Genomic DNA, 17,456 nt, shown 5'->3' with positions numbered 1-17,456 from the left:
AGGTCTCCCCTGAGCCTCCTTTTCTCCAAGTTGAACAGCCCCAGCTCCCTCATCTGCTCCTCAAAGGACTTGTTCTCCAGACCCTTCCCCAGCTTCACTGCCCTTCTTGCCTTTCATTGCCCATCTCAGGACTTTGTTCATCTTCACAGCTCTTTGCATTATCCCCATCCCTCACACGTCACTGCTGTGCCCCAAAGGACACCGTTCAACTAAGACTTGCCAGGAGTGTGGGACCCTGTAGGATCTCTCTTTTTCCTGTTGGTGGAAACAGCCAATAGTTCTTAGCCCAAGCAGGAAGTGCTGTGGTTTCTGGAGTCTCAGAAATTCCACACTTGCTGGGAAGCTCCCGTTTAGGAAGGGAAGTGGAACACAACCTCATTCCTCAGGGCAGGCAATGAGCCATCAAGCACAGGAGTGGGACGTGGCCAGACGGGAGGGAAAGGCAGGAAAGGGAGCAGAGGATGGAGCCAGCTGTGCTAAATCCCTGCTTCTGGTGGGCAGCTTCTGCTGGAAGGGCTGGAGAGAGCCCAGGCTGGAGGCAAAGAGCTGCATCTCCCTGCTGGGAGATGGAATGGGAGCATGAAGCACTTCCAGCTGGGAGCCCGGAGCCGCAGTTGCAGATTGCACCCTCACTGCTCAGGGGGATGAATCAAACCCATTAGCCAGCTAATCCTCACAACAGGCTTTTGTGAGGCTACTACTTCCTTCTGGGGAAATGCATGATCTACTGATTACACAGCATCCCAACATGCCAAATGTATGCTTGAAACCAGTAAACAATAAATATTTAATTAGCCGGTCATTTTGACAATAACAACAGGCAACAATTAAACTGGCTTTTGATTTCCCCTTCATTTAGTTGTCAGTCTTGTATAGTCAAAGTTAAATGCCAACTCTGGCCTTGACCACAGCCTTTAGTAAGGCTGTTAAGAGAATATTAGGTTTGATCTGAGCTTTTGATTTCTGGCTCTGATTTCTCCCGCCTTTGCACCAGTTGTAGGCATGACTCAAATACCATTAATTTAATGTGGGCTGAATGTGAAACTTAGAAGCTTATTCTTTCTAGCCTAACAGTGCCAGCCAATATTTCAGAGAGCGGTCACACTTGGAAATACAATTATGATTCAACCTGAAACTCCTGATCTCCTCCACTGCCATCAGGATTTACCTCACAGGTCTGTGTACACCTGACATTTCCCCACAGACACCTCCTTCCATCACCATCTCACTGTGCATTCTTTATTCCTCCACTGTGTTTGTCTGCAGACCTTCTGCTCAACACCAAAGTTTCTTATCGCCAATGTGGCAACAAGTTTCTAAATGAAAAGGGGAAGAAGAAAGTTATTTACCAGCACTGAATTAAATTTTCCCAACACCTACATTTATATCCACAGCTTCTGCATCCCAGCTCATCCTTACGCTGTCTTTGTGTGGATCACCAAATTTTTCAGGTGGAAGGTCACTTTGGCAGGTTTGCTGGGGAAACCTTGCTCTGGAAAGCAAACTATCCTTCCTTATCAAACCTCTCCCACCCCGTGTTAAGCACCTAGACCCAGAGCAGATGCTCGGCAGTGTGGGAGGAGGTTGAGGTGGGACCTTCTGCCACTGACAATGCTGCATCTACCCTTAGAAATTAAGCAGGGCTTCTCCTTCTCAGCTGCCAGCCAGGATGTGCAGTTATGACCAGGAGCTGAATGTGGATTTTGTCTGGTTGAATTCAGAGCAGCAGACTGCAAATGAGGAGCCTTGGCTGTAATCACAGCTCTCCTGCCGGATGGTCTCTGACTGCAGACGAGTCATTTCACATCTGTTCCCCTTTCCACCCTTTCTGGGATGTCTAAATGAATGTGAGGTCTTTACAGCACCTTAATGTCACCCTGATGTGCCCAAAGGACATTTAGCACTGTGCAGCCCTGACACTGTTTGGGATATGGAAGCACAATTTTAGGGGATGGCTTGGGTACCAGGCTTATAAATATTGTCCCTTTTTGTATATTTCCCCTTCACTACCACAATGTAACAACCTGTCCAAAGTCTCCATGCAATGCCAATCTTCTGATTCAACAGTTCTAGCAAATCTTGTTAGATTTTGGTGAATATCAAAGTTGGCTCCAATTTAATTTTGCCTTTGTTGAGAACTGAAAACAGAGCCCTCAGTTCCCCCATAAAATACAGGTAACATCCTTCAAAATAAATGGATTTAATGATAAAAGTCAGCTTTGGATCAAGCCTGCTCTGTTCAGACCTACTAATCAGAGAGTATTTACAGAATCACGAGGATAAAACGTGTACACAGTTTAAAATATCCCATTGTAATGCATTGTAAACCTTAATTTAAAATAAGACAGCTTAAAAGCTTTATGGATTTGACTGATGATACACCCTCTATATTGATGGCTGAACCCAGCATGCTGTTATTCCTGCTTTCTCTTGCTAACAACAAAGTTCAGAATGATAATATATTTTATAAAAAGCTTTACTATTACGCTGCTGCAAAAGTGACTTTAAATAACGATAATAGGCCTGAACCACAACTTCACACAGAAACAGCCCTGGAGAAGATGAATTTCCATGCAGCAGGGATGGAGGCAGAGCAGGGATAATGCACCAGCTCTCCAAAATATTAGCATGTGAGCATCCCACAAAGCAAAAGATGAAAGCATTTTGGAGGCTGAGTGGATCAAACCCTGGTTTCTCCAGGAATGCAGCAGGGGCTCAGAGATGTGTGACTCTCCACAGGGTCACATCCCAGGAGACCAAATCTGAAAAGCCTGCTAGCAACACTGAGCCTTCTCCCCACGACTAGCTCCTCTTCTATGGGGGCAGAGCAAAGCCAGCAGTCTGCTTTAATGATGCAGAATTAATTAACTAATTTTCCTCTGCTAAACCGGTGCTATGATGGGACATAACAGAGCCAACACCCAGCAGAGCAGCAGCTTCTTCACATGAGGTGCTGCTTCCCTGTCCATGGGGAGGAAGATGGGTCTGAAAAAGCACCTGCAGAGCCTTTGTTCCTCCTTCTCTCAGACTTCACCATGTCAGCTGGGTGGGATTTGGCTGACCTTGAATGAGAAACCTCACTTTGCTACGTGCTGTGTTAATTTCTGCACCTTTAAGATCCAAACTTCTTTGAAATCATCTGAAGAAAGCTTGGAGAAACCAGGAAATCATTAGTTTGTAGCAAGAAACTCTGTCCAGCTCCCACAAGTACATGAAATGTGCACGAAGAAGAGCAGGGAGCTTCCAAAGGCAAAAGCTTTCCCAGCTCATGGGTCTGACCCCAGTTGTGGGTAGGACCATGGGGTGTTCTTTAGCCAGGTAAGGACAGGGATGGTCACTTCACACATCTGAGACACTCCTGTGCTAAACTGAGGGGCAGATAATCACATTCAGTTATACCAGGAACAAAAATTCACCCTGTGCAGTAACTGGGTTAAACAAAAAGCTGCAGTGGAGCACTGACAGAAAAGGTATTTTTACATTTAAAAACTGGCATGATTTATTCAAGCAGTGAGGAATGGTGAATCTCAAATTTGGAAACGACACGGGTTACAGGTTGTATGAATTAATATAATGATTCCACAAGGCAATAAGTTGAAAAGTTGACAATCACTCTTAAAATACTATTCAAAGACTTAAACTAAACAAAAGAGGCATCTAGAGTCAAAAAGACTTTTTCTAAGCTTTGCATGAAATACTGTCCAACAATAAAATGTCACGTGCAGCTTCCTGAACAGCCAACAATTTCAAATTCTATCTTAATTCTTACATTTATTGTGGATCAAATTTACTCCTATTACTTTATCACCAGAAAATACAATATGCAGCAAAAAAAAAAATATTATGTCAACAGCAGCTCAAATTGTGAGACAACCTTCAAAGGGGGATTTTCCAAACCCATCCCTTAAGAAATTAATTGCTTATCTTTAAGGACCATATAATTAACATTTCTGTCTCTTTAAATTCATAAAGCAAGCATTTGTGTTCAAATTTACCTTGCAAACTCCATAATTATAATACTTATGTGTGTGAAAGCTGTAGTTGGTGGTTTCAGTGTCTAGCACAGTTTTAGAAGTGAGAATTTATGATCTCATGAACTTCCCCATTGTAACCCAGATTTCTTGCTCAAAATGAAGTCAAAACAATGTAGCACTGTAAAATTGTGCAGTTTTATGTGTGTTATTAGGAGTGTATTTTGTGGAAGTAATAACAAGATTGAGGTTGAAATGAATCTCCATTTCCTATTACATATACACACAGATACAATAAAATGCTGATTTTTTTGAAGCGATGAACACATACACAGGCATCTATAAACAGCTGGAAGACTACCAATATTAAAAAATGTATTTGTGTGCAGGAAACAGGGTTGACACTCTTCCCTGGAAAATAGAAGATTTGAGGTTTGAACAAAAAGGGACCAAAAAAATCTTACCTCCTTCATTCAGGAGAGATGCTGTATAAGAGAAAAATGTGTGGAAATGCAGTGAAGTGCCAGCAGCTGCTGGGATGTGTTTAGACCCAAAAAGGAAGGAGGCTCTGAGGACATTTACTGGGCTGAGTCTCATCAGAGAAATGCCAAGTTTCTCACTCCTGATGGGGGTTTGGTTTTGGGTAAATATGGCATATTTCCAGGTTAAAACTTTGCTCTTTGTAGGGTCCTCAAGATCTAAAGTGTTGACAGAGGCAGCCAAGACCTTTGGTAGTTACCAAAGTCATTTTATGCCCAGAAACCAGATTTCAGAATTGTGATTATTGTCATTGCTGGGCTAAAACTGTGCTAGGCAGTTCATGGAGCAGAAGACAACCCTCCTGTCCTGACAAGGTTGCAATCAAAGGTCCCAATTTTGCAATTTTGTGCACACAGGGATGGCAGTGGGAGCACAGAGGTGCTGCCAGAGTTGTGGGACCCCAGGGAAATGTGAAAGGGTGGGGAGGAAGCTGTAGGGATGAGAAAGGCTCAGCAGGACTCTTGTATGGAAATAAGGTCCCTTCAGCAGTCAGTAAAAATTTTCATAATAGTCTCTTCTGATATTAAAATCTATGAATTTTGGAGAGAGGGAAGATGAGTGAGATGGGAATTTATGACTCAAGTTTTTGATTTTACATATGTATGCAGACTCTGGGAAAGCTGAACTGCTGATTTTTAACTCTTCCTCAAATGGACACTAAATATTTCAGTATCAGTAGTTCATCATCATTTTCCATCTTAAGAGTTATGCTGTTACCACCTTTTGCATAAATGTTCCTTACTGAGCCATGCAGTTTGGGGAAGATTTTCCTTTTTTCTTCCTCACCTTTTGTCCTTTCATTTATGGATCCTGACTGTTTTGGGGTTTGCTCCATTCCCCCAAGTTCATGTTCGTCTGCTGCCCCAAGATATACCACATTTAGAAGATTGATCATTACCAAGTGGGTTTTTCCCCCTCTTTCCTGCTGGAGAACAGAAAGGAATTTTTCATGTATCAGCTGCAGCTCTGTAGGCACCTCTAGATCACTTTATTTTCCCAGTTTCAAAGGGCCACTTGACGAAAGTTAATTAGAGTATTGCTGCCTGGGATGGGGAGGCCCACTGGGAGATGGTGGAAGCATCTCATTTCTCACAGCACTTCAGCCAGAAAGCTTCCCAATGTGACTTTTATTATTAATAAACACACCAGACAATAATTATAGCACACCACACAAAAATTATGCCTTTTACAAGCAGCATGGATTTGAATCCTGTGTTGTTAAGCCTCCTGCATCACTCTGAAAACAAGTTGCACCGTGCCCCAAATGCTCAGCCTGGAGGTGTTGCACACACAAAATTACCACCACTGTCAATAATAATGACAACAATAAATGGAGATGGGAGTCCAGAGCAAAAACTCACTCACGCTGGGGCAGCCTGGTGTGCTCCTACACACTCAGCTTCATAACACATTAGTTGCTTAATTTGGTAGGCAAAGAGGACTGTGAGAAGAAGCAGGGCTGGTTCCCCATCTCACACATTTTGTGGATTTTCCTGTATTTACTCCTTTCCTTCCCACTGTTCAAACTGACCTACGAGCCAATTGATCAGAAGAACAGGGAAATAAACTTCAGCTTAAAAATCTTATTAAAACAGTGTAGGAGCAATTCAGAACTGCCCAAATAAATAGCCCCCTGACTCTGGCATATGTTGTGTGGCCATTTTTCCTGGGGAGTTTTAATTAATTAATTTAAGTAATGGAACACAGCTCCATCTCCCAGGCTGGCCCCATGTGCCACTGAACAAAGCGAAACCCATCCTGACACCAAGTTCCTGATAAACAACTTATATTTGTCACTAAATAGATGCATCTCATTATGCATGCTTAGCAATTCATTCAGATGAGGAACAGCAGGTTGGATGACAGTATCTCCTGGTGACAGGTTTAGGTGTTATGAATATCACAGCCTTGACTTCACTGAAGCTCCAGGACCTCATCTGCAGCTCCCACGTGACACCAAAGCTTGATGAGGATCTGCAGCCTTGGGGCTCTGCCATGCATGGGGGAAGGATGCTGCACATCTGCAATGTCTTTAGAGCAGGTGATCTTTCCCTTGGTGTGCCCTGGCTCCTCTCCCTGACTCTTGGCCTTGCAAGAGGTCTCCATGTGGAGAAGAAGCCTGACTTAATCATCTTGCACAGCTCAAATCTGTGCCCTTCATGATCCCTGTCTTTCAGAGGAGCAGTATTTAGCTCCCTAAGCCAGCAATCTGCTTGGCTGTAGAGTTCAACGGGAACACAAATAGGGACTCAGTCCAGAGGAGAATATTTTGCAGAGGCAGCTAAAATTAGGATCTGGCCCTGGGAGTGTGTTTGCAGACATCTGGATACAATGCGCAGCAGCACCGCTTGCGTGGATCACCAGCATAATTGCAATAAATAATTCAAGAAACAGCAAATGATGCTGAAAGTGAAGCCTCTAGCTTTGATGGCACTGTGGCCTGCAGAGGGGACACCTGCCAGGGTGGGATTTGGGGATGGGAGCTCTGGGGGCAGAGGGGACACCTGCCAGGGTGGGATTTGGGGATGGGAGCTCTGGGGGTCCCCACAGGACCGACAGTGAGCAAAGGGGGCTGCAGGTGACAGCCAGTCCCTCCGACAGCCTGGCTTCAGCCTGTAAATTTGTGTTTGCAGTCTTTGGGTTCTGGGTGGGCTCCTTGGCTCCCTTCAAACCCACAACTTTCCCCAAATTGAGGAACATTTGATATAAGTGAAGAGGCTCCACAGCTTTGCAGAATTGCACCACGTGGGATCACAGAAGCCCCGTGTGTGGCTCTCTGTGCACAGCCTGGGTGGGTGTTTGGAAATAACCACCCTCCAGAGTCCAAGGTGAAGCCAGACAGGAATTTTCCCTTATGCCCATTACTCTTTTCTCTGGCAATCAAGACCTTGGCCAGGAAGATATGCGATAAGTCACAGATACAAGGTGTAAATACAGAGGGAGTGGAGAGGATAATTCCTCTCTGTACAGGTGACACTCTGCCATACATCATAAACCCTGACACTTCAGCTCCAGCAGCTCCTGGTCTGGTAGAGGGACAGTCTTCACTCCTGGTTAAAAAGCAAATCTGAACACAGGGCTGTGAGGAAGAGAATCCCTCTGGAAATGTAAGACCTTGTGAGTGGAGCAGCAGCATCTCTTGCTTGTTTAGATTTGAGAAAAACAGGAAGTTCTTATTTAATCAGCTAAGGAAAAAAAGAAATAAAGCAGGTCAGATGGCACCACAGCAGGCAGAGATGGCACTACTGGAATAAACATCCAACAAAGCTCATCTGCTCTCCCTCAACCAACACAGCCAGCTGGGAGAGCTCATTAAAAAATGAGATCTTGGAGACACCCCTTTTCCATCTCCATACCTGTGTCAGAGCAGATCTCACCTTTGTAACAAAGCGTGAGCTGAATCTAACACCCCAAACTCTGCCCTTTTTAGGTGATTAACAGATTAACTTAAAGTTATTTCTCCCACCGATGCATTACAATCTTAGTTTCATAAAAGTCAGTAATTGTGGTTCGCTCCTCGGTGTGCTCAAAATTCTGACTCATATTTGAATTACAGTTTTGCAAAGGCTCTTCATACACATAATGGGCACAACCAAATCTGCCTCCTTCCTCCCCCGCCTCACAACTTAGACAATTAAAAACCTATATACAAAACGCGGCAGGTGAAGCCCATTTGCAGTGAAGTGTAATTATATCCAGAATAATGAGCATATGCAAAAGATTTCTTCTTGAACCAGTGCCCACCTTTTTTGAGGCTCTGAGTCAGGCTGGCATCACTTTCCTCTCAGTATATATATATATATTTTGTTGTTACTATTGCTGTTAGGCAATATAGCTGTGGAAGGAAGGTTAGGTTTTACATTGCATCCCCTGTTATCACCAGCGACATCATCAGCTAATCTGCTCCTGGCAATGACCTACTTCAGGAAGCAGCAGGAAAGCTGGGCATTCTCAGATCTCAAGTTGAGTTGGAAACCTCCTGTTTGCCTTGTAAAAGGATGTCATTCCACCCACAAACCATTGAGAGACACTAGGAATGGGAACTCATAGTTTTTATAGAATTCCTTCCTCATGCCTTGAAGAGAAAGGAAGCAGAGACAGCTCAAAAGACCAGAAACTGTGATTAAATGCAATTTTTTCCCTATCTAGAAAAAAATATTGCAGTACAAATACGTAAAACATCCAAAAAATTTGCTCTTAGTGTCCTAACCCTTCTCCTCAAGCTCTTTAACTCATTCCAGCATCTATGATCTTCTCAAGCAGAGCTCCCCATATTATGGCACTTCCTCCATGAAAACATAGAGGGGGTGCAGTGGCAATTTCAGCAAAGGCATCACAGAGAAGCAGCAGACAGAAATATTACTGATCAATGGCAAAAAGATTAAAGGTAGTAACATCCTCATGGCACTGTGCTGAGCAATGAGTGAAGAAGATCAAAGGGATTATCAAGCGCAAAGAGAGAGCTTGTGGCTATTAAACTGACAGAAAAAGAAATCCTGTGGGAAATAGGAACAAAACTCTTAGCAAAAGACAAGGATCAGATTTTCTTGTTTCACTAAAGTGAAGATGTTGGAGGGACAGGTGTCAGGAGCTGCAGCTTCTAACAGTGCTGCTCCTTGAAGAGCAAAGGGATGAAAAGCTTGGAGGAAAGGTCACTGGGAATGGACAGAACCTCTCCAGGCTCTGGAACACAGGAGCCTTCACGAGGAACACAGCCCAGGTCAGGATGCAGAGAGATTTTAATGCTGAAATCATATTTTATGCCTCTATATTTGACCTGTCTAAGAACAGGAATAACAGCATTTACCTAAATTTAAGGTTTTTGTTGAAGAGGATTTAGCAGGTTTAATATTGAACATATTTTAAGTGTTTTCATGGATAACTTCAAGCAAGAGGAACCTGTGAGCTGGATTATGAATCTTCTCATACTCTTTTACAGCATTTATAATTAACTCTAAGCCTATTTTTTTTTTTTTTTTGTGCTACTGGGAAGCAGTCATGCTGTAATCTTCTAATTAATAAATGGCTCAATAAATCATGAGATCTTTTGTCCATGGAGAAACTTACACATACTGTCAGAATTATTACACTCTAAAATGGGTAGTAGGCAACCAACCATATTTTTACTCCTTCTTCACTTTTTGTTTTAAATTTATATTTAATTTGAAAATGTTTAATGACAAAATTAGTCAAGGAAATTATCCAGTGAGGACTGGTTACTGTGCCAGTTATTATCTCTGTGAAAACTCTCATTGGCACCCAAGGGCTTTAGTGATGCAAAGTCCCGTGTCACCTGTCCAGTGACAAGGACATCCCATGGCTCGTGTCTTGGGCCATTGCTTCATTCACACAATGTGTTTCTGGGGAAAAGCCTGGTCCAGTGCACAGAACAATGGGGAAAAGTCCTGGAGATGTGGGATTGGCCCTTCACCTTGAGCTGTGGGCATCCTGCTCCACCTTCTTTTTCTCCTTGATTTTTTCATCTCTTGCTCAGTTAAACTGAAAGCTCTCCCAGCCATGTCCCCTCTCTCGCTCTGTGCTTGCAATGCTCACATCACTGGAACATGAAATCAAAGAGTGATAAAACTTGTCACAGATCAGCAGTGACTGACAGGGACCTGGACTTTGTCATTCATTAGCCAGGCTTCCCTCTTGTCACCTCCTCAATTCCACTGCGTTCCCCAGAGCAATGTTAAAACAGACATTTGTAATTCTGTGTTTCTGGTTGTCACACACATAAACAAACAAACACCTTTGCTGTTCTCTTGGGAGGGAACTGAGGATCCTTATCTTCACTTTCTGAGTGGGGATGTGAAAGCAGAGCCCGACAGGGTGAGATTTTTCAGCTAAAAATCCCATATTTATCTAGGCTGTGATGTGACAGGGGTGCCTGGCTGCATGTGAAGCACTCCAGCCCTCAGCAGCTGATGAGGAGGGTGCCCTGCTCAGAGCCATCCCTCCTGAATTTCTGCTCTTGTGGCACAGGACTTGGGGAACCACAGCCTAAATCAAACGCCCATGGTTTGAGCCAGCTCACAAAGATCATAACTGTGGCAAGGAATTCCTGAGAATGACAGGAAAAAGCCAGCTCCTTGGAGGAGATGCACTACAGGAGCTCACATCTGGAGGGCTCCTGGCTTCATCTGCTAACAGCCACTGCCAAAGTAGATTCAATGAACCTCTAACTCTCCCCATCTGGTGTTTCCTTATATTTTATCATCCCCAAAAAGAAAAGTTCTTTATTATCAGGTACATATACTGAGTAGTCTGTATCCCAGCAGTGCCTGAGAGCTGCAGCTGACTGTGACTCCTCAGGGAAGGTGGTTACAGTGGAGATGTCAGGGTGCACAAGGCAAAGCAAAATAACCCACTTTTGTTGTGTAAAATAAAAAGTCTCTCCAAAAAAAAAAAAAGCTATATTGAGGAAATGATAGCACTGCATTTAAGACAGCCCCTAAATGTCAAGGGAGCATCAATTATTCTCTTTATTTACAATAGTAGAAGACACAGCCGCCTATATATGAGTTGATAGGAAAAGGGGAATGTGCAACTGCTTCTGTTTGAAATCTTAATTATTCCAGTAATCTTTCAAATACAGTTCATCAGCTGAAAATAAACTATCCTAGCTGCAAGCATAGGTGTGAAAAGGGAAAAAAATCCCATTATCAAGCAATCTGCAGCTCTGAAGATGATGGCTTCCTGCACCAGCAAATTTCTAACTGTTCTTTGTGACTGGTGCTGGCAATAGGTTAGGAAAGTAAATGAGTTCCTAATGCAGGATGTAAGATATTCATTAAAGACCAGATAGAAGAACATTAATTTACCTTTAAAAACATATTAGGAGACAAATAAGGCAATGAATTCATTAGTATGCATGCATTGCCTCAGCTGATCAGGTCAGACAAGCTCAGCTGTGCCTCCTAATGCCTGCACTGCAAAACACTGCTGATAGTATTAACATTTTAATAATAATTGTAATAATATTTACTGATAGGCAAAGGCAGGATGTGATTTACTGTAGCAGAAATCTTGGTTTCTTTATCTGGCTTGTTCACAGTTCACACCACCTCTATGAATAATGCACTTAACTCCTATTGCTGACTATGGCCAGCAGCAAAACACGCAAAACAACAACAACAGCCTGTTTAAAAAACAGCCTGAAAACATCCTAAAAACAACCCAGGGAGTCTGAACAAGTCAATATTGCAAACATCTTGCACTAAGTGGGAGAGCAGCTGAACACAGGTGAATAAAAAAAGGGGACAAAGTCTTTTGTTTGGTATACATGTGAAGTAAATAAACTCTCTTCCACCCCAGATAAAATGGGTACACTTGCTGTCATTTATATTTTACAGCAACCTTCCCTTAAAGCTTCAGTTCCTTCAGCTGAGGTTCCTGTTGGAACCTCTTCTCTTGGACACATAGTCACCTGTGTGCAGTGATAAATCACTGAAAGCTGGAAAAGCTCTGCTTTGGGGTCTCCAAGCACGGGTGAGATCTTCCTTCACGTGCTGGCCCAGTGCAAAAGCAAAAGCAACACTTGAGCACTCTTTGATCTGGGTCTTGTCACGCCAAAGTTGTGTCCCATGTAAGAAAATCTGCTGTGGGAAGGGCTGGGTAGTAATTGCCTGAAGTTACTTTAAAGTGAAGTTGCCTGCTGAGATTAAGCGAGAAAATGCAACAATATCTGCATATATTTATTCTGAAAAGCATAATCAGGGAAGGCGAGGAGTCTAAGGAGTGTTATCCCAGTCCACTGAGCCTGAGCACACAGAATATGAGTTCTCAAAGAAGTACTTCAAAGGCAGAATGAGAAGGTAGAGACATCAGTGTGAACCAGATAATACAGGGGAAGCAGGGCTTAGCAGCTAATTCATTAAGTGCATTTTTGCACAGGATTTCTGATGTAGCAGCTCACAATGACACAGGGCAGCCACTGCAAGACAGAGGATGGAGTTATCTCCGTGGCTGGCTGCTCCCAGCCTCTTCCTGATCCAGCAGCCACTCTTACACATCATTAAGAGACAAGCTCCCCACGGGGACCACCACTGGCCTCATCAGCATGGAGAGCAGTCCTCTCTCTTGCTCTGCATCACTGAAGGCTGGAATATTCCCACACTGTCTTCATCTGAAACACCACAGCTTTTTAAGGCAGCTCTGGGGTTTTCATGACCAAAATTACATATCCAGAGAGGGTCACATCAAGGATTTCTGATGTTGAGAGCAGCCTGGAAGCCAGGTAACAGCATAGTCCAGCCCATCCAACTCTGGTTCATCGGGGATTTATCATAAATGTTTGTGGGGTGCTCAGAGGGAGCCCTGAAGATATGAGTTTTAATTGAAAAGGGATTGCAGGGGATATAAATCAACCTAAATGTCAGGGCACTGTTGCTTCCCCTAAAGGTCAGAATGAGCATACTGAAACCACAAGTCTGAAAATGATACCTCTGACAGTGCTGTTCCAGCCATCCATGGGTACAGAGCAATGCTCATCTATTCCTGCTTGGAAACTGGCAGGGAAGGATGGGAAAACGGCCTCACAGAGGGCTGGGAACTGGATAGAGATTTTTGGATGCAGCTGCAATAAGAGAATCTTCTGATGCCTTCCAAAGGCACAGCCCAAATTATTACAACAGCATTAATTTACCATTAGGGCTTTCTGGAATCAGAGGGGAAGATTTTGATTTTTAAAAAGAGAGTCAAAAGAAGGCAAGAGTGAAAAAAATTAAAGACATTCAGTCCTTTTAAAGTCTGACCTAAAAAGCCTTGCAGTGTAAAATATGCACTAAAAAATTTATGTCAGGTTTCTATGGTTATACGTATGCACGGGTGTGATATAGAGCAAGCTCAACCTTGCTCCTGCTGGCCTTACACGCCATGGAACTCAAAGAGCTCTTCCCAGTGGAAGGGCAAAGCCTGACTGGAGTCAGCAGGGACAGCTGTGCAGGCTGTGTGGATGAGCTGAACAGCCACAGGTCACTGCCCTCTGCCCCAGCAAGGCTTTGCTGGCACGGAGAAGGGAGCTCAGGGCATCTCTGCTGCTCCCCAGCATCTCTGGGGATGGGGTGGTTCAGTGCATTCCCTTCCCCTGCAATAACTCGTGTTCCTGGAGCTCTGTGCTGACCTCGTGAACCTGGTGATACAGGCTTAACTCCAAAAGGGGCTGAGGGGTTACAAGTCTCTGTTCCTGACAAAGGCAGTCCCACGGACATCCACGAGCAGCCCCTGCCCACAGCAGGTCAATGTGGAGCAGCATCCCTGTGAAAAGGATGGATTTATGGGGTGGGACTTGAGCAGAGGCGAGAAACTTCTCTTTATACCAGGAGAAATGCCCTCCATCCAAGATAAAGGCTTCAGCTCTCCAGAACAGCAAATGCTTGTTAAACATGGAAACCAAGGGTCTAATTCAGCTCCCACCCATGCAAAGGAAACCCCTCAAAACAACCAGATTAAAGCCGCAATGTTAATGAGTGGATTCACTCATCAGGCAGTGTAATGGAGGAGTCTCTCTCCGAGTGTTCCTCGTGGTTTCTAAGGAGCCAGCTGTTATTTATGCAGTCTATTTACACGTTGTCTTGGCTCTTTATGCAGAGGAATTATAAGCTCCCTCTATTTTCCCCTTACAAGTGCATGCACTACAGAAAGAGAAGGTAGGACAAAGATGTTTGAAAGGACCACATGTAGGTATGTTTTAAAGACAGAAGATATTTCAGGTTGTCAGTATGAAATTGTCAGAGAACATAAATTACTACTGTCTGTGCTTTTCTCCTTCCTAAGAGGATTGTGCTAATCAAACAAGAAGAGATTATCAAACTTTGTCTACTGCTGATAAAATCCAACTACAAATTAAAATGCATGTTAAACTAATCCGTCACAAACTGAAAAATTAAACTAGTGCATTTGTAATGTTTTCAGCATCCTTTGTCCTTCAGACAGTGCCCAAATACTAAAATTTGGTTTGGTTTAGTTTTGCACTTTCGTAGAGATTTAGAGTTGTACATTCCATGCAGTTTTCTAAATGCTCATCTTCTTTACATGTTTGTGTCAGTAATTTGCATTCCCTTTTACAAAGAGAATTGTAAAATAAAATGGAAAATGTAAGCAACTGGGTTAAAATAAACTTTTGCCTCCTTCCAGCGCCAGTAAGTTTGGAAAAGTTTCCTCTTGTTGTTACATACCTCTGATGAGTCACAGCAGCAGAAATGCCAGAATGCCACCAAAGAAAGGCTTTTCTCTTTTTATTATTGGAACAAGCAAGAACAAAGAGTTCTAGAAATACAGAGGGAGACACATTCTCCTGGGTCCCAGCCTTGCTTGCACGTATGGGCTTGAGTCACTGTGGCTGTGATTAACCAGATCAAAATGAGGGAGTTGGTCCACTGTGGCACACCCAAGCCCCAGCACTGCTGAAATTAGAATTTAAACCTTGAGGGTACTAAATCAAAGCACCCAATCTCCTGATATCCATCTGATCCTTGATAACTAAAGGGCATTTCCCTCCTGGATCATGCCCACTGCAGTCCAGAACAGTGAGTGTGACAATAGCTAAAGGGTGAAGGAACAGAGCTGAATAGAAAAGATAACCAAGAGGCTGTGGAGGCTGGAGGAAAAATTACAGCTCTCAGCCACAAGACCTGAGGCCTGTTCCTTGATTTGCTGCCTGCTGGGACGAGTCATGTTGTGGTTGTCCTTCTAATTTTTTTCTTGGTCTGATCACTTGACATTTGAGACCCCTTTTGAGAAGGGGCTTTGTCCCACTCAAGTTTGGTGATACTGAACACTTAATGTAGACACGACTTTCAGGACCTCTGATGATTGAAGTGATAATCGTATAGTGAATAAAAAATAAAAGATATGTGGTGTCCTTCATCATAACAGTCTTGTACCTTTTAAAGTCACTTTAAATGTCTTACTCATTGCTAAGGTATTTATTATGCCGGTTTTTGTTCTAGCTTTAAAGGATATCAGGACTCTGATGGAGTCAAGGTTCTGAAAAGCACGGGCTCCTCCTCCTAAGCAGAGCACACACAAAGCAAATTCCCTGCAAAACCCAGTCTTGAGAGAAAAATAGAAGAATGTACATGAAGTGCTTTTGCCCACGAGTCACCCTATTTATTTTCCAGATGACCAATGACATTTGAGCACTGCTTTTATATTTTCCCTCATCTCCTTGACTGGACATGCACACTGTGGTCAAATCCTGGTGGGAAACCAGCCTGAGAGGTTTCTTCGTTCTGCAGCTCCCCTCACCTCTGTCCACAGGACCTCAGGCTGTCTACAGCTCTCCTAAAAGCACCAGCAGATCCATTCATCCACCAACCCTGCCCGTGCCCTGAGAGCTGGGTCTGCCTTTCAGCTGTGCTCACACAGAATCCTTTGTGCACCACCACTGCTCATCCACACCCCAGGAACTGCTGCTTCACCCCACAAAGGCAGCCAACCCTCCAGCCTCTCTGCGCTGGTGTGTGCCCACCTGGACCTGTGGTGGCCCAGCACAGCCAAAATATGGATTAGCACTGGCTGGGGGATGTTTTGCCTCAAAAACTCACGTCTTTGGGTCAGTTATTGGTTAAGAGCTGCTCCAGCCTCTTGTGCCATGTCCCTCAGGGCAGAAATTGAGATCTTGCTTGTTGGGGAGAAGAATAATTGCAGGTCTCTGGCTTTGCTCTGGTTTAAAGTGGATTTAATTCCTCCTAGTTCAAGGCATTGGAATAACAAATTCCACGTGTCCCTGCAATTGCTCTGGCTTTGTGCTGTGAATTGTGCTGGAGTAAGGTCCACTTTGACTAGAAAACACAAGGGTAGTATTTATTTAACTGATTATTCTGCATTCTTGTCCTATGAATCACTCTCCACAGATGGTACTTATGCCATGTCCTACTTTCTCATTTGACAAATGACTGCTCTAAGACTCCCTTATATTGGCTCTTGCTTGAGTGTAACTGCATTGAATGCAATGGATTTATTTTTTATTTATATCGGTGTCAACAAAGCTGGACACAGGGCCTTTAAAAGTAAAAAAGTGCCCCAAATACCTGTAAAATTCAATATGGCACATTCATTATTTATAAAATGATTGTTTCTGTTGCAGAACATTATTGATATTGTTATTTTGTGAGCTTTCCATGTGTACAACTGATACGTACAACTGTACTTAGTCAATACTGCTTGAGATTAATAAGACTGGTAGAAGGTTTTTCAATCAATATATTCACTCCAAAGAATATGCAACCATGTGTATGGGGGAATTGATTGTGTTTTCATAGAGATGTAAATAAAAACAATTCTTAGAAGCAAAAGGAATTGTAGAAGTGGGAAATGAGAAGGCCATTTGTGATGTAAAGATTAACATACATTTTAAATACAATTTTGTGGCACTTCGGAGACCATTTTGGGATTACAGTAATTTCATATTCAGTAAAAAGCAACTTTCAAATGTACAGCCACAAATTACTTCTGGTGAGGAAATAAAGCAAAAAAGCTCTTTTCTTTTTCTCCCTCCCTACTGCCAAAGGGTTTGTCAGCTTACTCTTGCCAATCCTTACTAAAGAGAGTCTGGTTGCATGAATAGTACTGCCAGAAGTAGAAATCAGCGAGAATGAGCTGTCTAAAGGCTCACGTATGAAAACCAGCCTACAAAGTTCAAGGAATAATTTCTTATTCCAGGAGCCTTTCTATTCTCTGAGGGAGAAAAAAAGGAGCAACCATCCTGCAACCCAGGGAGAAATGAGAAGCCCTTCTGTGGGTTATCCTTGCGGGCTCTGTATGATGAAAAGAGTGTGAAAATCTGAGATCTAGTACCTAACCATTTTTTGTTTTTTTTTTACTTCCTCCCCTTGGTGATTTCCTTCACTCATCCTGTTCCTATTACAGTTCATGGCTTCAGGACTGGTTCTTTGACTAAAGCAAGATCCCCTAACAAAGCCCCAAACGGCTGATGAGCTC

Source organism: Parus major, chromosome 11, assembly GCF_001522545.3.
Source record: "Parus major isolate Abel chromosome 11, Parus_major1.1, whole genome shotgun sequence".
Taxonomy (NCBI): Eukaryota; Metazoa; Chordata; class Aves; order Passeriformes; family Paridae; genus Parus; species Parus major.
Note: the sequence above shows the minus strand (reverse complement) of the source record.